At 44.7% G+C, this 26,814-nt stretch overlaps 1 protein-coding gene across 4 annotated transcripts in view; it reads right to left on the reverse strand.

The window, feature by feature from the left end:
- The window catches only part of OGDHL (oxoglutarate dehydrogenase L), a 295,821-nt gene extending 270,278 nt beyond the window's left edge, over positions 1 to 25,543 (reverse strand). For all 4 annotated transcript variants that reach the window (XR_012235706.1, XM_073596906.1, XM_073596903.1 and 1 more), the window contains exon 1: positions 25,405 to 25,543. The gene's annotated coding sequence lies outside the window, so the exon portion shown is untranslated. The remainder of the gene's footprint in view (positions 1 to 25,404) is intronic.
- Positions 25,544 to 26,814: the final 1,271 nt, after the last annotated feature.

A 26,814-nucleotide genomic window follows, 5' to 3' on the forward strand; every position in this document is an offset into this window, starting at 1 on the left:
AAGAAACAATTTGAGGCTGGTTGGTCTTCCTGAACGAGTTGAGTCGAGTCTGACCCTGGGGCCTTCGTGGAGAGCTGGCTGGAGCAGGAGTTTGGCCGTGAGCTCCTGTCCCCATGCTTCATGATCGAACGGGCTCATTAGGTCCCTGGCCGACCTCTCCCAGCAGGAAATCCTCCCCGCACAATGGTGATACGCCTATTGAAGTACAGAGACCGGGACTCCATTTTACGTGCAGCCAGATCGAAAGGAAGTCTCAGGATCAACAATGTGGTGGTGTCGCTATACCTGGATTACTCGGTAGCTGTCTAAAATCAAAGAGCACAATACCAATCAGTTAAGCAAAAATTGCGGGAACACGCTATTCAATACTCTATGTTGTTTCCAGACACGCTATGGGTCGTCCATCAAGAAAAAATTCACTTATTTCAGTCTCCTAAGAACGCCATGGCGTGGTGGGAATCACTGCCACAACCTCCTCGAGCCTGCTTGATGGATGTCTACCCTTTCTGCTGCCAGTTTGTTCTACCTCCCTCTCTTCTTCTGCATGCTGTGAACACCACAGCCCCTTTGCTGAATTCAATGAGATCAACCACAATTATTTCTCTTATAGGAGAGCCCGCAACCTTCATCTGCTGAGCAGGTAGGGGCTGCACTGAGGGAACTATGCTAATCCACTCAATAGTGGAACTGTTCTTTTTCACTCTAATCCATGGGTAACAGGTCATGCACCCCATGCATGGCTCAAGTTTCGGGTACAAGCCCACTCCGGTTCTGTGGGAGTTGGGCAGGGGTGTTGCTGTCCTTTGGCAGCCTTTTGATGTACAGTGGGAACGGAAAGTATTCAGACCCCCTTAAATTTTTCACTCTTTGTTATATTGCAGCCATTTGCTAAAATCATTTAAGTTCATTTTTTTTTCCTCATTAATGTACACACAGCACCCCATATTGACAGAAAAACACAGACTTGTTGACATTTTTGCAGATTTATTAAAAAAGAAAAACTGAAATATCACATGGTCCTAAGTATTCAGACCCTTTGCTGTGACACTCATATATTTAACTCAGGTGCTGTCCATTTCTTCTGATCATCCTTGAGATGGTTCTACACCTTCATTTGAGTCCAGCTGTGTTTGATTATACTAATTTGACTTGAGTAGGATAGCCACACACCTGTCTATATAAGACCTTACAGCTCACAGTGTATGTCAGAGCAAATGAGAATCATGAGGTCAAAGGAACTGCCTGAAGAACTCAGAGACAGAATTGTGGCAAGGCACAGATCTGGCCAAGGTTACAAAAACATTTCTGCTGCACTTAAGGTTCCTAAGAGCACAGTGGCCTCCATAATCCTTTAATGGAAGATGTTTGGGGCGACCAGAACCCTTCCTAGAGCTCTCCATCTGGCCAAACTGAGCTATCGGGGGAGAAGAGCCTTGGTAAGGAGGTAAAGAAGAACCCAAAGATCACTGTGGCTGAGCTCCAGAGATGCAGTCGGGAGATGGGAGAAAGTTGTAGAAAGTCAACCATCACTGCAGCCCTCCACCAGTCGTGGCTTTATGGCAGAGTGGCCCAGCGGAAGCCTCTCCTTAGACGAAAGCTCGCATGGAGTTTGCTAAAAAAAAAAAAACCTGAAGGACTCCAAGATGATGAGAAATAAGATTCTTTGGTCTGATGAGACCAAGATAGAATTTTTTGGCCTTAATTCTAAGCGGTATGTGTGGAGAAAACCAGGCACTGCTCATCACCTGTCCCAACAGTGAAGCATGGTGGTGGCAGCATCATACTGTGCGGGTGTTTTTCAGCTGCAGGGACAGGACGACTGGTTGCAATCGAGGGAAAGATGAATGCAGCCAAGTACAGGGATATCCTGGATGAAAACCTTCTCTAGAGTGCTCAGGACCTCAGACTGGGCCGAAGGTTTACCTTCCAACAAGACAATGACCCTAAGCACACAGCTAAAATAATGAAGGAGTGGCTTCACAACTCCGTGACTGTTCTTCAATGGCTGTCAGGGATCTACCAGCGCCAGACCTGGGCGCTTGCATGCGCCGGCGCGCCCCTGTACAGACGCGGCATCAAACTGCTGCTGTTTCTGTGCATCAGCGCGGCGCTCGGGAGCGCGCGCGGGTGCGCGGCGCGTGTGCGTACACGCGTTTCGCTCGCGTTAGCGCCGTTTTGGCGCCAATGAGCACATAAAAGTTCCCCTGTTCCATGGGTGCATTGCTGCTTCGTCTCAGCTCTGTGATTTCTGTTTGAACCTGCATCTGATTGTCTGCTACCTGATTTGACCCGGCTTGTTTGACCATCCGTCCTGCTCCAAACCCGACCCGGCCTGCTGCCTCTACCTGATACCGTTGCCAACCTCTGCTTGTCCACCGCCTCTGCCTCTGCCTGCCGTGATTACCTGTCTTATCTACCTGCCGACCCGGACTGTCTGACCCTGCTTGTGCCTGCTGCTTGCTGTTGCACCTCCAGCTTCAGCTCCTGTGATCTCTCACCTCCAGTGTGTCAGTCTGCTGCTTCCAGTCTCCACCTCACCTGCAGTCCAGCCATCCCTGGAGGGATCTCTACCTCAGCATCAGAGACTATACTCCAACAGGCACTCCTACCCCACTGCGCTCAGGAGACCACTGTCCCCACTCCAGTGGCTCCTGAACCAGCGTTGTATGAGAGGTCTTCTCCTACAAGTCAGGCTCTACTACCAGGTACCTAACAGTGGCCCAGCCAGAGCCCTGACTTAAACCCAATTGAGCATCTCTGGAGAGAACTAAAAATGGCTGTCCACCAACATTTACCATCCAACCTGACAGAACTGTAGAGGATCTGCAAGGAGGAATGGCAGAGGATCCCCAAATCCAGGTGTGAAAAACTTGTTGCATCTTTCCCAAAAAGACTCATGGCTGTATTATCAAAAGGGTGCTTCTACTAAATACTGAGCAAAGGGTCTGAATACTTAGGACCATGTGATATTTCAGTTTTTCTTTTTTAATAAATCTGCAAAAATGTCAACAATTCTGTTTTTTTCTGTCAATATGGGGTGCTGTGTGTACATTAATGAGGAAAAAAATGATTTTAGCAAATGGCTGCAATATAAGAAAGAGTGAAAAACTCAAAATTTAAACAAGCACTGGTATTTGAACAGGTTAAACGATTTAACATGCATATTCTCTGTTTTCAAGAGACCCATCTAATGGGTTCTAAAGCTTTAGCACTAAAGAAGCAGTGGGTTGCACAAAACTTCCAATACACGTATTCTAATTATGCCCGTGGGGTGTCTATCTTAATTCGTAAGGGACTCCCCTTTTCATGCCATCAGGTGATTTCTGACCCTAAGGTCCAATATCTGGCGATACATGCCACGGTGCAAAGGACCCCTATTATTCTGGTCACGTTATACATCCCCCTGCCGGTCACAGTATTTACTGAGCTGAGTACTAAACTCTCCTCCCTGCCAATATGCCCTACGATCATTAACTCGGTATTACAACCATCTCTAGATAGGCTGAAACCTCTAGTATCTGAATCCAAACTGTTTAGCAAATGGTGTGAGGCATATGGATATGTGGATATATGGCGTTGGAAATTTCCTACTGTAAAAGTATTTTCTTGTCAATCCAAATCATATGGTTCTCTCTCTAGGTTGGATTATGCACTTGCCACTAAAGAGCTATTACCATCTGTCCAGTCGATTACCTATATTTCCCAGACTGAATCAGACCATTCGCTTATACAGGTAACTCTCACCTTGGGTCATAGGCCTACGTTTCGGGTCTGGAGGCTCAGTCCACTCTGGATATCCACACCTGAAATACAAGAATCTATTCCAACAGACATGGCCAATTACTGGGCTTCCAACTCGGACACTGCTGCGACGGGACCAGTATGGGACGCCTTCAAGGCAGTTCTGCGAGGCTCATACATATCCCGCATTAAACATTACAGATTAAACGGGCGGGCCCTACAGACTGCACTCGAGCAATCCCTAGAGGCGGCAAGATCCAAACATATGGCAAACCCGTCCTCCATAACTCAGGGGGAACTGAGGCCCATAAGGCATTACAATTACATCTGGTCGACATGACCAAAAAGCAACAATTACATCTGTCAGCTAGAATACATGAACATGGGGGAAAAAAAAAAAAAAAAAAACGGGAGACTACTTGCTTTTCTTGCCCATACTGAATACCTAGACAGCTCGGTACCTGCCATACAGTTAACTGATGGATCTATTACCTCTGATTCTTTAATTATTAATCAGGAATTTGCATCATACTATGAGAAACTTTATGACGTGCCAATGCCCCCTTTGGAGACCACCTTCACAGGTTTTTTATCCTCACTAGACTTCCCCACACTTAGTGACTCACACAGGAACCTTTTAGACCAGGACATAACAATAGAGGAAGTTGAGACTCCAGGCCTAGATTGTATTCCCTATGCATAGTATCAGACTTATACTGAAACAATCGCCCCCAAACTTCTAGCCACTTATCGTGCGTCGCTGGAGCAGGGAATTCTCCCTGAGTCAATGACTGAAGCCATAATTGTAGTTTTACCTAAACCTGGCAAGGACAAGTTACTAGATGGGTCATACCGACCTATTTCACTTTTAAATAATGATGCTAAAATTATGGCAAAAATACTAGCGCTTCGCCTACAGAAAGTAATACTATCTCTTATCACCCGATCAGTCAGGATTTATGCCTGGACAAAAGTCTATTGTCTTTCCATTTTTCAGTGGTCTTTCATAGGGGGTTACCGCCCCTTTTTTCCTCCCCCACTCTTTTTCCTTTTTATTTTTTGCAGCTCTTATTTTTTATAATTTTTTCCAATTTTTTATTAATTATTTTTCATTTTATATTTCACGTCATTCTATTTTTTATTAGTGTACGGGTGGAGCTTGATTGCTGTCAAGCACAGTTACACATTCTTTGAAAAATGCATTTTATGCATCTAGCTACCCCGTTCTGACATCCATCTGTGTGGTTATCATAACAGCTGCCTCCTATTTTTGAACATGGAATCATCCAAATTGGTAGGTGGGGTTGGGAAATATCAGTTAATTTTTCTTATATTATATTTTTCCATGCTCATTTCCATTTTGCTTTCCTCACTTTTACCTTTTTTGGTTGGGGTGTACATTTGCTCTGTGGTTATATGCATATTTTGTTGTGTTCACATATACAAGTGCAGCCCAGGTCCCTGAATCTATGCCTCTTTGACATGTCTCTTTATATTTTTAGAATTAACATTCATCTGAGTATACTTCACTCTCTACCCCTGATGAAGGTGCTTTTTTTAAAAGACTGGAAATGCGTCGGATATCAGGGTACACTACCCATTGAAGAGTATTGATGTTCTTTTGTATACCATGATATATTGCTTTTTTGTGTTTTGTTTTTGTGTATCATGTATGTATTGTATAGATATTACTAAATTGGTTACTACCTTTTATGGTCATCTCTCCAGGGTAGGGGTGGACCCATTTCAAAATTCTTATAAGAAATGGCGATTATTGATGCCTGAACTTACAGAAGAGGGTTGGGAAGAAGCCACTGAGGTCTGTTTTCAGGATATCATAAGTACAGCTGATCAATATATACAATTTAAGTTTATGCACCATCTACAATACACTCCAGCTAAGCTGACCCATACAGGTTTAGGAATTACGGCAGCCTGTCCCAGATGTAATTTAGACAACACTGATTTATTTCATATGTTTTGGAGCTGTCTGGGACTGGCATCTTACTGGATAGAATTGTTCAGCTTTTTTGACAATCAACTTGTTCTTCTGTTGCCCCAGACCCCTGACTGTTGGGCATTTTGAATGACTTAATACACAGAACACCTGCCCGGATCTTACTTCGAACTGTCTTATTCTATGCACGTAGTTATATTGTTACACTGGAAAGATGGCAACTCTCCAACAATACAATCTCTGTTCCATATTATAAATGGGGAGCTTCCCAAATTCAAGCTTATATATAAAAGAGTAGAACATGCTCAAAAAATTTTTTTAAAGTGTGGCAACCATGGCTGGATGTCTCCAACTCCTTTTGGGGTTCTATCCTCCCAGCTGAACTGAGCAGGATAGTTTCTGATCAGTTTGGGATCGAATGACCTAGAGAAGGGTATATAACAAGTGAGGGAAAAGAAAATGTTTTATGAGCTATTAGGTATGTTATACATTTGTGGTAGAGATAGAAATCATGGTACTTTGAGATACCGGTGGGATCTGGTAGTGTATGACTGGTGTGTGTATGTATTGGTTGTATGTAGACGTTCTGGTTTTAGTTAATCCACTAGAAAGGTACCTTTCTCGGTATGGCTTACGCTGACCTCCTTTCCCCAACCGCCATTACTTTGGTTGTGGGGATCAGGTGGTATTGCTCCCTTGTCAAGAATTTCAGTTGACCATGTCGGCCTACATGATATAAAATGCATGTATTTTCATATGGTACACTTTTATACTTTTCATGTAAGATGCTATGTTTATTATTTTCTGTACTGCTGAAAACTAAATAAACACCTTTAAAAAAAAAAAAAAAAAAACACACACATCCTTAAAAAAATATATATGACACAACACAAACGTGATCCGTAAAGTGCGCAAGTGCATATAATTCAGTGACACCCTGATCACATAAGGATCAGTTTAAAATTGATATAAAGTCCTTATTAAATATATAAACTATATATATATATATATATATATATATATATATATATACACACACAAAGCGTGACTTGATTGGTGACCGTGATCAAACAGATCTGTTGCAGTGATCTCACTCAAGTGCTCCACACATTAGGGGAACCATGTTTTACATCTTGCTGTTTGGCATTGGCTCCTGCTGCTATCAAATGCTGTAAGCAGGAAGCAGGGCCAAGCCCTACTGTGTGTCTATGGAGCACGTCTCCATAGACACACACAGCTCCGGAGCGAGCATGCACAAGCGGCTTACTGCAGGGGCACAGGGAGAAAAGGGAGAGCCAAGATCGTTGGTGGGGGACCCCAGAACAGCAGGTTTGGGTTCGCTCTGTGCAAAACCGTTGCACAGAGCAGGTAAGTATAAAATGTTTGTTATTTTATTTTTTATAAAAAATGCATTTAGTATTACTTTAGGACAACTTCACCTTTTGTAACATGTTAAACCCATATTCAGGGTGTAACATGTTGCAAACTGTAACATGTAACATGTTGCGCCCCCTCCCCCCGCTCCCCCCTTTTTGACAGCAAGCGGGGGATCTTCTCCCCCCACTCGCTGCCACAATCTAAAAAGAAAATGTGGCCCTGCACGGCTCAGCCCCTGGTTGCATCATCCATTCACAGTGATCTGTAAATTAGAAAACTACAAGCCTTTGCGGCTGCAAGCCTGTAGTTCTCATTGAACTACCACTATGCTGTTGAGCACTGTGGTAGTAAATTGATTCTTCCTGTCAGTGAAAAACTGCCTCCTCGTACGATGTATGGGCAGAAAGCTTACACTGACACTACAAATTCTGGGTGGACCCTCTGCACACAGCTACACTCTTTCCAGCAAACTATGCAATTAAAAACAGGAATATTTAGTTCTCACATATTGCAATACATGCTTAGGCTGACCAACTGCATCAAAGTAATCCCTCTTCTGCCAGTCCTACACTGCTTTGTCACTGCAAATGCTGCAGTGGACACCATGCCAACCTGGGGCATAAACACCAAAGGTGGGGGAGAGCAACAGGTTCAGATCTGGTCACTGACCTGCTTTACAACATGTATTGCAATACACAGTATCTCACAAAAGTAAGTACACCCCTCACATTTTTGTAACTATTTTATTATATCTTTTCATGTGACAACACTGGAGAAATGACAATTTGCTACAATGTAAAGTAGTGAGTGTACAGCTTGTATAACAGTGTCGATTCTCTGTGCCCTCAAAGTAACTCAACACACAGCCATGAATGTCTAAACCAGTGTCAACAAAAGTGAGTATACCCCTAAGTGAAAATGTCAAAATTGGGCCCAAAGTGTAAATATTTTGTGCATCCACCATTTTTTTCCAGCACTGCCCTAACCCACTGGGGCATGGAGTTCCCCAGAGCTTCACAGGTTTATCTTGGTCTCATCAGACCACAGGATATGGTTCCAGTAATCCATGTCTTTGGTCTGCTTGTCCCCCCGCAAAAACGGTTTGCAGGCTTTCTTGTGCATCATCTTTAGAAGAGGCTTCCATGTGGGATGGCACAGGGTTTCTCAACTTCAGTCCTCAAGGCGCCCCAACAGGTCATGTTTTCAGGATTTCCATTATTTTGCACAGGTGATTTGATCAGTTTCACTGCCTTAGTAATTACCACAGCTGTTTCATGAGGGAAATCCTGAAAACATGACCTGTTGGGGCGCCTTGAGGGCTGGAGTTGAGAAACACTGGGATGGCATGTATGTAGACCAATTTGATGCAGTGTGCAGTGCATGGTCTGAGCACTGACATGCTGACCCCCCCACCCCTTCAACCTCTGCAGCAATGCTGGCAGCACTCATACGTCTATTTCCCAAAGACAACTTCTGGATATGACGCTGAGCATGTGCACTCAACTTCTTTGGTCGACCATGGTGAGGCCTGTTTTGAGTGGAACCTGTCCTGGTAAACCACTGTATGGTCTTGGCCACCGTGCTGCAGCTCAGTTTCAAGGTCTTGGCAATCTTCCTATAGCCTAGGCCATCTTTATATGGAGCAACAATTCTTTTTTTCAGCTCCTCAGAGAGTTCTTTGCCATGAGGTGCCATGTTGAACTTCCAGTGACCAGTATGAGAGAGTGAGAGAGATACCAAATTTAACACACCTGCTCCCCATTCAAACCTGAGACCTTGTAACACTAACGAATCACATGACACCGGGGAGGGAAAATGGCTAATTGGGCTCAATTTGGACATTTTCACTTAGGGATGTACTCACTTTTGTTGCCAGCGGTTTAAACATTAATGGCTGTGTGTTGAGTTATTTTGAGGGGACAGCAAATTTACACTGTTATAAAGCTGTACACTCACTACTTTACATTGTAGCAAAGTGTCATTTCTTCAGTGTTGTCACATGAAAAGATAGAATAAAATATTTACAAAAATGTGAGGGGTGTACTCACTTTTGTAAGATACTGTATATTGCAATATATATATCCCTGTTTTTCATTGCATAGTTTGCTGGGAAGGGTATAGCAGTGTGCAGAGGATCCATCCAGAATTTGTAGGGTTAATATGTGGTCACACCCCTTTAGCACCTGATAGTTCAAATACATGCACAAGCTATTGGGATTTGAGCACAGGTATATCTTTTTTCAGCTTACACTGACAGTCTGTCTGCAGGAGACCTGCATGGCATCAGCAATATGTAGATCGCTGGTGCAATGGTTTTCTAGGCTCCTAGAACAAAAACTAGTCAATGCACATTTTTTTTTTACCTACAAAAAAAAAAAAAATATGCGTTTATAATATGTTGTTAAAAGGTGAAATCATCCTTTTATAAAGGCATAGTATACAAGAAGTTAAAGTAAGTTAGTAGACAAGGAGTTAAACCCTTATTAAAAAATAACTGTGTTCACACACGGGCAAGTTGTTCTATAGCACTTTTTTTTTAATCATTATTTTCACTACTTTTTTAATAAATATGTATGTGCAGCACTGTGCACATTGCTCAGTCGAAGTCTCTAAATTTCAAGTCTTCATCCCTGTGCAAATTAGTTTACAGTAATGTGCAGAAAGTTTTGAGAGTAAAAGTGACAAGATCTGTTGTGATAACTAATAAACATACCACAGGTTTACTAAGCTGCTCATTACTAGTGCCGCGTACACACAAGCGGACTTTACGGCAGACTTTGTCCTGCGGACTTTTCGACAGACTTTATGACGGACTTTTCCGAATGAACGGACTTGCCTACACACGATCATCCAAAGTCCGACAGATTCGTACGTGATGACGTACGACCGGACTAAAACAAGGAAGTTCATAGCCAGTAGCCAATAGCTGCCCTAGCTTCGGTTTTTGTCCGTCGGACTAGCATACAGACGAGCGGACTTTTCGACCGGACTCAAGTCCGTCGGATAGATTTGAAATGTGTTTCAAATCTAAGTCCGTCAAACTTTTGAGAAAAAAAAGTCCTCTGGAGCCCACACACGATCGAATTGTCCGACGGATTCCGGTACGCCGGACCAAGTATGCCGTAAAGTCCGCTCGTGTGTACGCGGCATTACAGACAGCTACACAGACTGGACATACCAGAGCACATCAGATTGTACCCTGCAATCAGTTTGACAACGCTGCTCCTGTATACTGCACATAAAGTGTTGTCACCAACAAGGGATGACAATTTTGCATTAATTTATATTACACAAAGTGAGTCTGCAATGAAAAAACATAGAAGGTCAATTACAACTCAAGGTATAATGTATACACATTTTAAAATACATCTTCCAAAAGAAAAATGAAGGGACTAGTACTGATGGTTTTCTTCTAAAAAAAAAAAAAATGCTAGTTGCCCAGCTTCAACACTTCTGCATAACAGACCTGGAACAAGTATGCCACATATGAAATTCAGAAAAATGTCACAATTCTTTATCTCTGTATATGATAAAGGTAAACAACATTTCCAGGCTGAAATCAGAAATGGCACCCTACAAAACAGCCTGAAAAAAAGGGAACAAATGCAGCCACCACATCTAAAGACTGGTAAACTGCCACATATTAAAGTGATTGTAAATAATCACCTTGTAAAACAACACATTCCATTTAAAACAGAAATGAAAAGCAAAACATATTTGTATAGATCTTAAAAAAAAAAAAAGAACCATTATAAATACCTTTTTCCCCTTTTTTATAAGTGATCACATTCTTTCTGTTCTCAGCTGCATAAAAGCTGGGGGAGGAGAAGCAGCAGCAAACTGAGCTTCACAGTGAATGGCTGTGCAGCGGGGACGTGCCAGGACAAGGCTGATCATTGGAGGAGAGCAGGCTGAGTTCCTAGCATACCTAGAGAACTGACCATGATGTGCTCTCCTGCTTAGTGTGATCAGTTTTTAATAGGAAAGGATTTCATAAAGAAAGCAATACAAAGAGAACAGGATACTTTCTCATACAAGTACATGGTACAGCTAGGGTTGCCACCTCATCCCTTTAAACCCGAACACATATGAATTACACAGGTTCTGAGGCTAATTTAATGCAGATAAGGCCCCAAATGAGTTTAATTATCACCTTAACCACTTGCCGACCGCCTCACGCAGATATACTGTGGCAGAATGGCACGGGCAGGCAGAGTAACATATGGGTACGTTACTCCCCCCCCCCCCCCCGGTGCCCGAGGCGGTCGGCATTGTTCCAGGCGCAATCTGTGCAGGGGGGAGGCCACTGATTCATGGCCACCCGCTCACAATCGCTCCTGGCAAATGAGAAGCTTCCTCTGCTTCTGTAATGTACACAGAAGCAGAAGAAGTGATGTCATCGTTCTTCGTGAAGCCTTTTCGTTCCGGCTTTCGAGGAGAGAAGACATCTACTGTGAGTCTGCACCAACGCTACACTGACATTAGCACACATCGGCACATAACCCCCCCCCGATCACCCCCCCCTGTCACAGTGACACCAATAGCATTTTTTGGGGGGTTTTTTTTGGTTTTTTTACTGATTACTGCATTGGTGTCATTTGTGACTGTTATAAGTGGTAGAGCAGTTAGTGGTAGGCCCCTTTAGGTCTAGGGTACCCCCTAACCCCCCCATATAGAGATTTAACCCCTTGATCACCCCCCAGTTAACCCCTGTCGCCAGTGTCACTAAGCAATCTTTTTTCTGATCGCAGTATTAGTGTCACAGGTGACGCTAGGTAGCCAGGTAAGTATTTAGGTTCACCGTCAACTTTTTATAGCGTCAGGTACCCCCATATACTACCTAATAAAGGTTTTCAACCCCCTGATTGCCCCTAGTTAACCCTTTCACCAGTGATCACCGTATAAGTGTTACGGGTAACGCTGGTTAATCAGTTTGTTTTTTATAGTGTCAGGGCACCCGCCGTTTATTACCTAATAAAGGTATAACCCTCTGATCGCCCAGCGGGTGATATCAGTTAGGTTTCAGGGTCAGATAGGGTCTGCGTCGCCCCCAGCAGCGTCAGGTTAGTGCCGGTACAACACCCATGCATGCAGCATACACCTCCCTTAGTGGTATAGTATCTGAACGGATCGATATCTGATCCGATCAGATCTATACTAGCGTCCCCAGCAGTTTAGGGTTCCCAAAAACGCAGTGTTAGCGGAATCAGCCCAGATACCTGCTAGCACCTGCTTTTTGCCCCTCCGCCCAGCCCAGCCCACCCAAGTGCAATATCGATCGATCACTGTCACCTACAAAACACAACACACATAACTGCAGCGTTCGCAGAGTCAGGTCTGATCCCTGCGATCGCTAACAGTTTTTTTGGTAACCTTTGAATCAGTCGCTAACAGTCAGGAGCTTTTTTATCTGTGAGTCTCACTAGTGTACCACTAAATTTAGAGCCCAAAATGGCAAATCGCAGTTACACTAGTGAAGAGGCCTACACGTTTCTGGGCATGACAGATCATGAAGAGGAAGTCACTCATCTGTCAGATTCAGGCTCAGAATACGATCCAGTAGACAGCAGCGGCTTCATGACAGATAGCTCTGACAACGGAGTTGTGGCCCCTGCCAAGGTCAGGCGTACCAGACCCGATCTTCTTCTGCTGTTGAGGTGCAAGAACCGCAGGGCTCTCGTATGGAGCAGAGAAGTACTAGTGCCACTCATCCTTCTGGTGAACTGTAAAGCACCAGCAGCCTAGTATACCCTGGGCGTAGTCAAACCAGCACTGCAGTAACACGTGGCGAGTCCCATAAGTGCAGTTCAAGCTGGTGAGGTGGCAAGCACAAGTAGTGTCCCGCTGCCACCAAGAAGACAAAGACAGGCCCATCGAGCGCATAGTGCCCTTCCTGCTGCATTCGCCAATCCTAATTGGGAACACACCACTTCTGCAGCACCTGTACTTTCCCCATTCATTGGCCAACCCGGCATTCAGGTGGAAACAGTTGATTTTACGTAACTTGATGTTTATTCGCTGTTTTTCACGGAAGATCTCTATAGATCTATTGTGGACCAAAGTAATTCGTATGCTGGTCAATACATCGCTGCTAATCCCCAGTCCTCCCTTGCCAGAGATCGGAGACCAATTACAGTTTCCGAATGTTACGATCTTTCTGGGCCTATCCCTCGACATGAGCATTGTTAAAACGAGTATGTTGCGGTCATATTGGTCCACTGACCCAATTTACCATATGCCCGTGTTCTCTGCCTCCATGACCAGGGCACGATACGAGCAGATCTTGCGGTTCATGCATTTCAACAACAATGAACTCTGTCGCCCTCATACTTTGCAGGTATGGCATGTCTTACTGTTATGTTACTTTGCTTTATTGTTAATCATCATTTGCTTAGCAGGTACACCATTCAGTTGCAGCACGGATTTATTTATCTTGACAGCAACAGCGTTTGCTCGCACGATACATAAAGCCGTAACTCCAGCTCTGTTGGACATGATTTCACCACCACAGTTAAAAACAAAATGGTGCATGTATGCCCATCATTAGAAGTGGGTGGATGAAGGGAGGTATTCTAATGGTGGGCATACCCACCGATCAATCTCTTTTTTTCGTTCAGCCTAAGGCTGCATGAAAAAAAAAAAGGATTACAATATATGCCCAACAAGGACCAGCAACATACTGGCATGTTGCTGGACTTTGAGTGGTTATACCAGAATGATGCCTGGGGGTTTAGGTATCATCTTGGTATCATTCTTTATAGACAGCGGTCAGCTTTCATGTAAAAGCAATCCTAGCAGCTAATTAGCCTCTAGACTGCTTTTACAAGCAGTGGGAGGGAATGTCCTCGCCCCTCACCGTCTTTAATGGTTTTCTGTGGCTCTCCTGTCCCAACAGGGAACCTGAGAATGCAGCCGGTGGTTCCGTCAGCTGACCATAGAGCTGGTCAGAGATCAGAATGGCTCCCATCATCTCTATGGCCTAAGAAACCGGAAGCTACGAGCATTTCGCTGGATGTAAACAGCGCCATTGGGAAATTGTGAAAGCTGGAAAGCATTTTATCACACCGATCTTGGTGTGGTCAGATGCTTTGAGGGCAGAGGAGAGATCTAGGGTCTAATAGACCCCAATTTATTTTTCAAAAAAACAGTACCTGTCACTACCTATTGCTATCATAGGGATATATACATTTCCTGAAAAAAAAAAAAATGAAAGGAACAGTTTAAAAATAAGATAAAAAAGCAAAAAAAATTATTAAAAAAAAAAGCACCCCCTGTCCCCCCCCCCCCCTGCTCTCACGCAAAGGCGAACGCAAGCGTCGGTCTGGCATCAAATGTAAACAGCAATTGCACCATGCATGTGAGGTATCACCGCGAAGGTCAGATCGAGGGCAGTAATTTTAGCAATAGACCTCCTCTGTAAATCTAAAGTGGTAACCTGTAAAGGCTTTTAAAAATGTATGTAGTTTGTTGCCACTGCACTTTTGTGCGCAAATTTTTTTTTAAAGCATGTCGTGTTTGGTATCCATGTACTCGGCATAAGATCATCTTTTTTATTTCATCAAACATTTGGGCAATATAGTGTGTTTTAGTGCATTAAAATTTTTAAAAAGTGAGGGTTTTTTTTTCCCCAAAAAATGCGTTTGAAAAATCGATGCGCAAATACTGTGGGGGAAAAAAATGAAACACCCACCATTTTAATCTGTAGGGCCTTTGCTTTAAAAAAATATATAATTTTTGGGGGTTCAAAGTAATTTTCTTGCAAAAAAAATAAATTTTTCATGTAAACAAAAAGTGTCAGAAAGGGCTTTGTCTTCAAGTGGTTAGAAGAGTGGGTGATGTGTGACATAAGCTTCTATATGTTGTGCATAAAATGCCAGGACAGTTCAAACCCCCCAAATGACTCCATTTTGGAAAGTAGACACCCCAAGCTATTTACTGAGAGGCATGTCGAGTCCATGGAATATTTTATATTGTGACACAAGTTGTGGGAAAAAGACACATTTTTTTTGTTTTTGCACACTAAATGATATATTGCTCAAACATGCCATGGGCATATGTGGAATTACACCCCAAAATACATTCTGTTGCTTCTCCTGAGTATGGGGATACCACATGTGAGACTTTTTGGGAGCCTAGCCACGTACACAACCCCGAAAACCAAGCACCGCCTTCAGGCTTTCTAAGGGTGTAAATTATTAATTTCACTCCTCACTGCCTATCACAGTTTTAGAGGCCATGGAATTCCCAGATGGCACAACCCCCCCCCCCCCCCAAATGACCCCATTTTGGAAAGTAGACACCCCAAGCTATTTGCTGAGAGGTATGGTGAGTATTTTGCAGATCCCGCTGCAAAACACACACCATGCCTCTCAGCAAATAGCTTGGGGTGTCTACTTTCCAAAATGGGGTCATTTGGGGGGGGGGGGTTTGTGCTATCTTGGCATTTTATGGTCTTCGAATCTGTTATAGGTAGTGAGGAGTAAAATGTACGCCCTAATGCCGTGTACACACAAGCTGACTTTTCGAGAGACTAGGTCCGGCAGACCGGACTCCGTCGGACAATTCGACCGTGTGTGGCCTCCAGCTGACTTTTTTTCCCTAAAAGTTCGACGAACCTAGATATAAAACATGTTTCAAATCTTTCTGACGGACTCGAGTCCGGTCGAAAAATCCGCTCATCTGCATGCTAGTCCGATGGACTAAAACCGACGCTAGGGCAGCTATTGGCTACTGGCTATGAACTTCCTTATTTTAGTCCGGTCGTACGTCATCACGTACGAATCTGTCGGACTTTGGTTGATCGTGTGTAGGCAAGTCCGTTTCATTCGAAAGTCCGTCGGAAAGTCCATTGAAAAGTCTGCCCATGTGTACGCAGCATTAGAAATCCTAAAGGTGGTGCTTGTTTTTTTGGGGCTCCCAAAAAGTCTCACACATGTGGTATCCCCGTACTCAGGAGAAGCAGCAGAATGTATTTTGGGGTGTAATTCCACATATGCCCATGGCATGTTTGAGCAATAGATCATTTAGTGACAACTTTGTGCAAAAAAAAAAAAAAAAAATGTACCCTAGTTTGTAGACGCTATAACTTTTGCGCAAACCAATAAATATACACTTGTTGACATTTTTTTACCAAAGACATGTGGCCGAATACATTTTGGCCTAAATGTACGACTAAAATTGAGTTTATTGGATTTTTCTTATAACAAAAATAGAAAATATCATTTTTTTTTTTAATTTTCAGTAATTTTCAGTTTATATCGCAAAAAATAAAAATTGCAGAGGCAATCAAATACCATCAAAAGAAAGCTCTATTTGTGGGGAAAAAAGGACGCAAATTTCGTTTGGGTACAACATTGCATGACCGCGCAATTACCAGTTAAAGCAGCGCAGTGCCAAATTGTAAAAAGTCCTCTGGTCTTTGGGCAGCCAAAAGGTCCGGGGCTTAAGTGGTTAATCAGCCACAAAACCTGTGTAATTATTATGTGTTCAGTTTTAAAGGGATGAGGTGGCAACCCAAGGTACAGCAGGCACATATCAGGAATATGAAATTTGGGGTAACTAACGCTTTAGGTTTTCAGGTGTAAGTACAATTTGATGCATATTTTCTGGGTTCTATCACATACTGCGCATAAAAACTCACTGCAACACATCCAAAATTCATGGGTGTTGATATGCAATTTATGCATTTTTGTGCCCATTTTGAAGTTTAAGGTTCCCCAGAAGGATCCTAACCATTTGTTTTAAAATCTTTACTTTCAGTTGCATTGTGTTGCGTGCATTTAAATGCCTTGCTGTGCATTGCCTTCTAATGCAGACAGGTTGCATGTTAATGGTGTGAACGAGCCCAGAAGCTGGCCATGCGCTAATCAACAGAAGTTGATTGTTTAATTGACTTCTGTCAAAGAGACATGTTGGAAAATGTACCTGCGATCAGCAGCTGCTGTCAATCAGCTATAGCCACTGATCAGTGTATTCTGACTGTGAGGCCATGTTCACACTGGTGTGACACAAAACTCGCACAACTTTCGATCCGACTTTGCCCTGCAACTTCGGTCTGACTTCCATGCGACTAATGGACAGGATCTGATTTTGATCCGACTTTGAGATGAGTGCGACTTGTCCTATGAACAATCAAAAAAATTCCTTTAGTTCTGAAATGGATGAAACCTCACGCCAAATTTATCAAAAGGAAAACGGCCTGGGGTCCCCCCCAAACCAGGGATGGACCAGACTCTTTGGTCTGGTATGGCTTTTGAGGGGACACCCCACCCCAAAAAAAACAGCATGGTTTCCCCCTAAAATCCATACCAGACCCTTTATCCGAGCATGCAGCCTGACAGGTCAGGAAAGGGAGGGGGGGGAGCGAGCACCCCCCCCTCTCCCCCACAACCCTGGGTTGTGGGAGTCTGCGGGCAGGGAGCTTATCAGAATCTGGAAGCCCCCTTTAGCAAAGGGCCCCCAGGTCCCACCCCCCCATGTAAATGAGTATGCGGCATGGCCATCTGGTGATGTCATCTGGAGACCCCACCCCCTTGTGACATCACAGACCCTTAATGGACGGAGAGGTGATGTCACAAGGGGGCAGGGTTGCTGGTTAAGTCACCTGATGGCCACGCCCCATGGTTTTAGAAGAACTGTCAGACACCGAAGCTGACAACATGGTGGGAGCCAGCGTCGGAGAAGGGGCATTTTCTTTTTTCAGCAGATCGGAGGCGGCGGAGGAAGACACAGTGATTTATGTTGGAGCTATCACTGGGGACATTAGTAATTATGTCAAAAACCGTCTCATGTTTTTATTACACTACACTGTTTTTTGTGGGTGAATGGGTAGGTGTGCAATGTACCCCCATACTCATTCACATAGGGGAGGGGGCTAGGATCTGGGGGCCCCCTTGTGGAAAGGGAGCTTCCAGATTCCGGTAAGGCTCCCGCCTGCAGACCCCTACAACCACAGTCCAGGTGTATGGGGAAAAGGCCCTTGTCCCCATCAACATAGGGACAAAGTGCTTTGCCCCAAAGCACCCACCTCCCATGATCAGGGCACGTGGCCTGGTATTGCTCAGGAGGGGGGGGGGGGCGCTCACTCGCCCATCTCCCCCTTTCCTGACCTGCCAGGCTGCATGCTCGGATAAGAGTCTGGTATGGATTTTGGGGGGGGACACCACACCATTTTTTTTTAAATTAGGCGTGGGGTTTCCCCTTAAAATACATACCAGACCAGAAGGGTTTGGTATGGATTGGGGGGACCCCCACGCCATTTTTTTTCCAATACATTTTGCATTGCTAACATTGCCTCTGAGAACAAGTCGGATAAGTTAAGTTGCTGATCCGACTTGGATGTGACATCAATTAAATTCAATGGGCTGAAATCGGACCCAAGTCGGACCAAAGTAGTGCAGGAACCTTTTAAAAAAAGTCTAATGCCCCGTACACACAGTCGGACTTTGTTCGGACATTGCGACAACGAAATCCTAGGATTTTTTCCGACGGATGTTGGCTCAAACTTGTCTTGCATACACACGGTCACACAAAGTTGTCGGAAAATCCGATCGTTCTAAACGCGGTGACGTAAAACACGTACGTCGGGACTATAAACGGGGCAGTGGCCAATGGCCAATAGCTTTCATCTCTTTATTTATTCTGAGCATGCGTGGCACTTTGTCCGTCGGATTTGTGTACACACGATCGGAATTTCCGACAACGGATTTTGTTGTCGGAAAATTTTATATCCTGCTCTTAAACTTTGTGTGTCGGAAAATCCAATGGAAAATGTGTGATGGAGCCTGCACATGGTCGGAATTTCCGCCAACAAGGTCCTATCACACATTTTCCATCAGAAAATCTGACCGTGTGTACGGGGCATAACTGTCATAAGTCGAAACAAGTGTGACCCGGGCCTTATTATATCCCCCATCCACCTTATTTGTGTGGATTGGGGAACCTGTTAAAGTGATTCTAAAGGCAGGAGGTTTTTTTTACCTTAATGTGGTTGTTAACCCACTCCAGCTAAATCATCTTATCCCCTCTATACCATAACAACAAGTGTCCCTGTGTCTGAGTTTTTTTATTTTGTGTAAACTTTATGTGAATTGTGCAAAGTGACACTTCATTGATGTCACTGTACAGCAGTGTGGTGCGTTGTGCTGCTGTACAGTGACATATGATGGCTTCCTGTGCACTGTGATAAAATGCAGTATGTCAGCATTTTATCGCAGCTCCGGGCCATAGAAAGCAATTGTACTCTGTGTGGCCTTGCATTGACTGGCATTCTTCCAGTACAGAAAAACGCCAGTCACCGCACAATACGTGAACAGGCACTTAAAGCCAAGGAAGCTGCCATCTTAGACTCTATTAGATCTGCAGTTGCCATGGTGCTGCAAATATGATCGGTTATGAAAACAGCTATTTCATGGCTTGACAGTTCAGTTAAGAGTGCAGCAACTGTGACAGCTATCATTCAGGGCATGCCTTCAATGTTTTGGGATGGTTAAATTGATGGGTTTATTTCCACTTTAAAGTAGAAAAAAAAAAAAAAAACCTGCAAACAGGTAAGCTCTTCATTGTAGAAGGGGCATGCTAGATCTCTTCTGTAATAATAAACAACCTACCCGCCTGTTAGCAAACCCCTGTAGAATGCACACCGAGCTGTTCATATGCAGCTCAGTTTAGATTTTGGCAAAGTGCATGTGAGCTGGGATGACTGTACTCCTGCATATGCATGGGAGTGATGTCCTCCTGCACTGGCCAATCAAGGCAGCTGAAGACTGGCACCTGGGAATAGCCAGGAAAAAGCTTCAGCAAGGGACCTCACAGGTGTCAGACTTTTCCTACCACGCAGGAAGCTAGCAGTGTGCATTACATCAAATCACTGATTATTTTTGTTGTTGTACTCTAGTCACATAAGACACTTCCTCCATGTCTTCACACAACAGTGTGGTGCATTGCACTACAGTTTGCTGCACTAATCTGCACATAAGTTTTTCGGCATGAATGGGGCTCATAAAAAACAATGGTTTCCAATGTACCCTAACGGTGACCTGTGTTTATCCAGTGTGGAAAAAAACAGGTCATCGCAGATAGAGTGAGGGCCACTTCACACCACTTGCGGTGATGGAAACGTACATGGGAACGCACTTTCCTTGGCAAACACATGTGGGTGCCGTTAAAAAAAAAAAAAAAAAAGAATTAATTGACAATTTTTATTGAATTTTTCCACATAACAAAATAGAAGAGAAAAGAGGATTACAAACAGAGGACATCATGTAAAATCCATGACAAACCAACAACAGTGATATACAGTGGATATAAAATGTCAGCTTTCTGTGAAGTAAAAAATTAGAAAAAGATAAATCATTTCAAAACTTTTTCCACCTTTAATGTGACCTATTAACTGTACAACTCAATTGAAAAACAAACTGAAATCCTTTGGGGGAGGGGGGAGGGGGTTAAAAATAAAAAAACGAAAATAATGTGGTTGCAATAGTGTGCACACCCTTTTATAACTTGGGATATAGCTGTGTTTAGAATTAAGCAATCACATTCAAACTCGTGTTAAATAGGAGTCAGTACACACCTACCCTCATTTAAAGTCCATCTGATTAAACCCAAATAAAGTTCAGCTCTTCTACTAGGTCCTTTCCTGACATTTTCTTAGTTGCATCCTACAGCAAAAGCCATGGTCCGCAGATAGCTTACAAAGTATCAGAGGGATCTCACTGTTAAAAGGTATCAGTCAGGAGAAGGATACAAAAAATTTCCAGGGCATTAGATATACCATGGAACACAGTGAAGACCGTCATCAAGTGGAGAAAATATGGCACAACAGTGGTACATGTGACAACAATCTCCTGTATTCTTCATATGCCTGGGCTTCATATGTCTGGGGTAGAGTGGCAAGACTGAAACCTTTCCTTCTGAAGAAAAACATGCAAACATGGCTAAATTTTGCAAAAACACATCTGAAGTCTCCCAAAAGCATGTTATGGTCTGAAGAAACCAAGGTTTAACGTTTTGGCCATAATTTCAAAAGATCTATTTGACGCAAAAACAACACTGCACATCACCAAAAGAACACCATACCCACAGTGAAGCATGGTGGTGGCAGCATCAAGCTTTTGGGGCTGTTTTTCTTCAGCTGGAACAGGGGCCTTAGTCAAGGTAGACGGAATTATAAAGAGTTCCAAATACCAGTCAATATTGGCACAAAACCTTCAGGCTTCAGCTAGAAAGCTGAACATGAAGAGAAACTTCAGCATGACGATGACCCAAAGCACACATCCAAATCACCAAAAGAATGGCTTCACCACAAGAAGATTAAAGGGTCTGTAAACCCTCCTGGTTTTCACCTTAATGCATTAAGGTGAAAAACCTTCTGTAGTGCAGCAGCCCCCCCAGATCCCCACTTTTACTTACCTACACCTGGTCGTTCCATTGACGGGGACAAGCACAGCAGCTCCAGACACTGTCTCGAGTCCTCATTGGATAGATTGATAGCAGCGCTGTCATTGGCTCCCGTTGCTGTCAGCCAAATCCAGTGACATGGGACCCGGGGAGCGGGGCAGAGTCCTGCTGTCTGTGTCAAGGGACGCACCAGCAGGACTCGGAAGCGCGCCCGCACAGGTGTCCCCTTGGAATGCGGGTCTCCGAGGGGGCACTAGATGCGAGGAGGAGCCAGGAGCACTGCTGGGTGACCCCAGTAGAGGAGGATCGGGGCCACTCTGTGCAAAACCCTTGCACAGAGGAGGTAAGTATACCATGTTTGTTATTTAAAAAAAAAATAATAAAAACCTTTACAACCCTTTAATGTTTTGGAATGGCCCAGCCAGAGCCCAGACCTGAATCTGATTGAAAATCCGTGGGGTGATCTGAAGAGTGCTGTGCACAGGCGATGCCCTCGCAATCTGACAGATTTGGAGTGTTTTTGCAAAGAAGATCGGGCAAATATTGCCAAGTTACAATGTGCCATGCCGATGTCAGTCTGACTTCGGGGACGATTTCAGAGACATCTGTGAGGGTTCCTGCACAGATGTCTATACAAATCGCCCCCCGAAGTCTCCAAAAGTAGTACAGAAACTACTTTTGGGAATCGGTGCAGAGTCGCACCGATTCGGACTGTGCCGTTGACAGCAATTGCCGCCGATTTGACATTTCAAGTTGCATCAATGTGAACCTAGGCTAAAGGTAGAAAAAGTTCTGAAATTATTTACCTTTGTCTCACTTTTTTAGATCACAGAAACCTGACATTTTAACAGGGGTGTGCAGACTTTTTATATCCACTGTATATCTAGAGAATATGCATGAGTCACAGTAGCAAAGCATCTACAAGAAATGATAATGGTTAAGAAGAAGGAACATATTGACCAGTCTAGCTGCACGAACTCAAGCCATTGGACGCAGTCCCCTATCTAACCGATCAAGATTCAGCAAGACACAGGGGTATGCCCAAGGCATTATACGATGTCCAGAAATAGCTGCCTAAAAAAAAAAAAAAAAACTAGCAACAGACAGAGAAAAAAGAAAACGGAGAAAACGAATAACAGGAAGAAAGATAGGAAGGATCCTGGATTTGTCATTCCCTGGAATTAGAGCACACCACCACTGCAGACCATGAAACATTCTTTACGCATGAGGACTCTTGGCATTAATTCTTAAAAGGCACCCCCATGCATGTGGCAAACAAGGGTGCATTCACAACCACCAAGATGCATGGTACTGCCAGAGCCATATTAAAGTAATATTAAAGGTTTGTTTTTTTTTTAAATAACAAACATGTTATACTTACCTGCTCTGTGTAAGCCCGGGTTCACACCTATGCGAAATAGAGGTGCGTTTCTGCACCTCTAATTCGCATAGCAGGAGAATGTGACTGGCTCCCTATGGAGCCAGTTCACATATCTCCGGGGCGGCTGCGGTGCGCACTGCACAAAAACGCTGTGCGTCTTTGGCTGCGTTTCAGGGCCGAATTCAGGCATAGAATCAGCCCTGATTCGTCCCTGAAACGATGAACAGGGACGCACAGCACTCCTGTGCGATCCGCAGCCCGTTGTGGTGTGAACCCGGGCTAATGGTTTTGCACAGAGCAGCCCCAATCCTCCTCTTCTCGGGTCTCCCACCGGTGCTCCTGGCCTCTCCCACCACCAAGTGCCCCATAGCAAGCCACTTGCTGGGGGGGGGGGGGGGCACACATGTATTCTTGTTCCCAAGCCCAGCTCTGTGTGTCCATAAGACACATGACCCCTCCGACCCCTCCTCCTCACTGGCTCTGATTGGCAGTAGTGGCCAATGGCTCCTGTTGCTGTATCTGAGCCAATGAGTAGCGAGAGAGCTAAGAGAGCCTCGGCTTTCATGCACATCACTGGACTGAGATCGGGCTCAGGTATGTATTTATGGGGCTGCAGGAGAAACTGCATGCAAAAGGTTTTTTACCTTACTGCACAAAATGCAATAAGGTAAAAAAACCTTCTGCCTATACAAACACTTTAAACTCTGTTTAAGCCCCTAAGCAGTCGAAGCCTGGGGGTCCCCCTTGCAGGTTTCTCACGTGTGTACTCTAGGGAAATAACATTGAACTAAGTATTGCAGAGCTGAAAGAAGATGAGCTTTTAAAGCTAAACCCTCCTTTCCTTTACAGCCAAAGAATCTTCCATCTTAGCCTTTGTTTGATCTGCAACTGCCACGGTGCTGCACATGTGATTAGTTATGACACCAGCCATATGATGGTTTGACAGTTTAGTTGAGAGCACAAGCACAGTTAGCACTCCCGACATGTCAGGAATGTAGCATTTTTTTAAAAACTGCTAAATCAATGAGTTTAGTTCAGCTTTAAGAAACAAACTGTAAAGTGAACGTGATGTCTTTGGATTCTGCACTTTAGGTTGTTATTGGGTACATTACCTTAAAGCGGAGCTCCACCCAAAAGGGAAAGTCCCGCTTTATGGACTCGTTCCCTGCTCCTCTTGAACAATTGGCACTTTTAAGGAACGGGGGGGGGGCAAGGTACCCGATTTTGACAGGTATCCTCTCCCCACTTCTGTTCCGAGCGCCATGGCGCTTGGAAACAGAAGTTTTTCTCCAAACTGCAGCCACCATTCACGATGCGCAGTGCGACTTGTGCATGCGCAGTGGGCACCCAGCTGTGAAGCCGCAAGCTGTCACAGCTGGGTGGGTGCCCATAGTGAAGATGCTGGCGCCAGGGGGACCGAAGACAGCGGGTGAGAACGACTGGGGTGAGCACACCGCTGGGACAGGTGAGTGGCTGTTTTTTAAAAGTCAGCAGCTACAGTTTTTGTAGCTGCTGACTTTTATTTTTTCCACAGGAGACTGGAACTCTGTTTTGAGACTACATTCCCACCCGATCGCAGGAGGAATTGCTGCAATTCTGCCCGCGATTTCAAATCTCTGCAGGACGCGTCTGTGATGCCATTACTTCTTAATGGCACCCCAATTGTGCTGCGATTGTCGCGCTACAATAGAAACACGAGACGCCTGAGCGCCAACAGTTGCGATTGCAGCGCGATTTGTGGTGCCATTAAGAAGTCCCACGTTTTGCAGCAATTTGAAATTGCGAGTGGAATTGCGGCGATTCCGCCCTATAGACGTGTGAATGCCGCCTAATGAAAGTCATTCATGTTAAGTTTGTTTCTCTGAGTTGATTCATTCTTTCTATCTTTTGTAAACAATTTAAGAAAGCATCATTGTAGTTTTCTTTCAAGATCAAATCAATATTATTTTGATTCATTTAGGCTCGGTTCACACTGCTCTTTTGATGTGATTTTCAGTGTAACCTTGTATTTCCTGAGGGCAAATCGCACCCAAGTAGCACAGGAATGTTTTCCAAAGTCGCACCTTCCTGAGTCACATTGAATGGGCATCACTAAATACCTGATTTCCCTTCTCATGCGATTCTTCATGACTCAAGTCGCATCAGAAAGCGTGAACCTGCACTTAAACGGCGCGGGGCCCATAGGACGTTGTCTATTCGGTAATCTGGCACTGGGTACTATGCAGTTTGGTGCGGCGCGATTTAAAAATGGCGACTTGCGTACTTTTTGTGCGTTTGGTAGCCCACTGAAGTGAATGAAATATAAAGAAAACCGCCCATTACTAAGCACCTTTTATGGTGTGACCCGGCCCTAGGAGAGTCATTGTAATCCCACCATGCCTTTCATTATCTACACTGATAGCCGCCTATTATCAGACACAGCTCAGCCCTCACTCCATGCACCGCCCGGCAGGTGAGGCCCGCTAGATGTACGGACAATGACGGACACTTTCCTCCTCCTCACACCGGACAGTGCCGGGGTCACCCGAGGATTTCCGGTCACCATTACCTGAGCTCGGCTCATCACAAGTCCCCGGACGCGGCTCTCGGCGGAACGTTCTGTTTACGGTTCAGAGACGTCACAAAGCCTGGCGTCCTCCGTATTGGAGGGGCGGAGAGTGGGCGGGGCGATGAGAGCCCGGGGCTGCTGTCCATGGTGCTCGGACGCCGGACTGTAGTGATGTAAAGAATGGAGGATGACGGTCCGTGTATAGAGGGTGACATGTCCGTATATAGAGGGTGACAGGTCCGTATATAGAGGGTGACAGGTCCGTATATAGAGGGTGACAGGTCCGTATATAGAGGGTGACATGTCCGTATATAGAGGGTGACACATCCAAGGATGACATGTCCATATGTAGAGGATGACATGTTCGTATATGGAGGGTGACATGTCCGTATATAGAGGGTGACGGTCCGTATATAGAGGATGACACGTCCGCATATAGAGGGTGACACGTCCGTATATAGAGGGTGACGGTCCGTATATAGAGGATGACACGTCCGCATATAGAGGGTGACATGTCCGTATATAGAGGGTGACGGTCCGTATATAGAGGATGACACGTCCGCATATAGAGGGTGACACGTCCGCATATAGAGGATGACACGTCCGAATATAGAGGGTGACACGTCCGCATATAGAGGGTGACACGTCCGCATATAGAGGGTGACACGACCGTATATAGAGGGTGACACGTCCGTATATAGAGGGTGACACGTCCGTATATAGGAGGGTGACATGTCAGTATATAGAGGGTGACATGTCCGTATATAGGAGGGTGACATGTCCGTATATAGAGGGTGACATGTCAGTATATAGAGGGTGACATGTCCGTATATAGGAGGGTGACATGTCCGTATATAGAGGGTGACATGTCCGTATATAGGAGGGTGACATGTCCGTATATAGAGGGTGACATGTCCGTATATAGAGGGTGACAGGTCCGTATATAGGAGGGTGACATGTCCGTATATAGAGGGTGACATGTCAGTATATAGAGGGTGACATGTCCGTATATAGGAGGGTGACATGTCCGTATATAGAGGGTGACAGTCCGTATATAGAGGGTGACACGTCCGTATATAGAGGGTGACACGTCCGTATATAGGAGGGTGACATGTCCGTATATAGAGGGTGACATGTCCGTATATAGAGGGTGACATGTCCGTATATAGAGGGTGACGGTCCGTATATAGAGGATGACACGTCCGCATATAGAGGGTGACACGTCCGTATATAGAGGGTGACGGTCCGTATATAGAGGATGACACGTCCGCATATAGAGGGTGACATGTCCGTATATAGAGGGTGACGGTCCGTATATAGAGGATGACACGTCCGCATATAGAGGGTGACACGTCCGCATATAGAGGATGACACGTCCGAATATAGAGGGTGACACGTCCGCATATAGAG

Source organism: Aquarana catesbeiana, linkage group LG08 (genome assembly GCF_042186555.1).
Source record: "Aquarana catesbeiana isolate 2022-GZ linkage group LG08, ASM4218655v1, whole genome shotgun sequence".
NCBI lineage: Eukaryota > Metazoa > Chordata > Amphibia > Anura > Ranidae > Aquarana > Aquarana catesbeiana.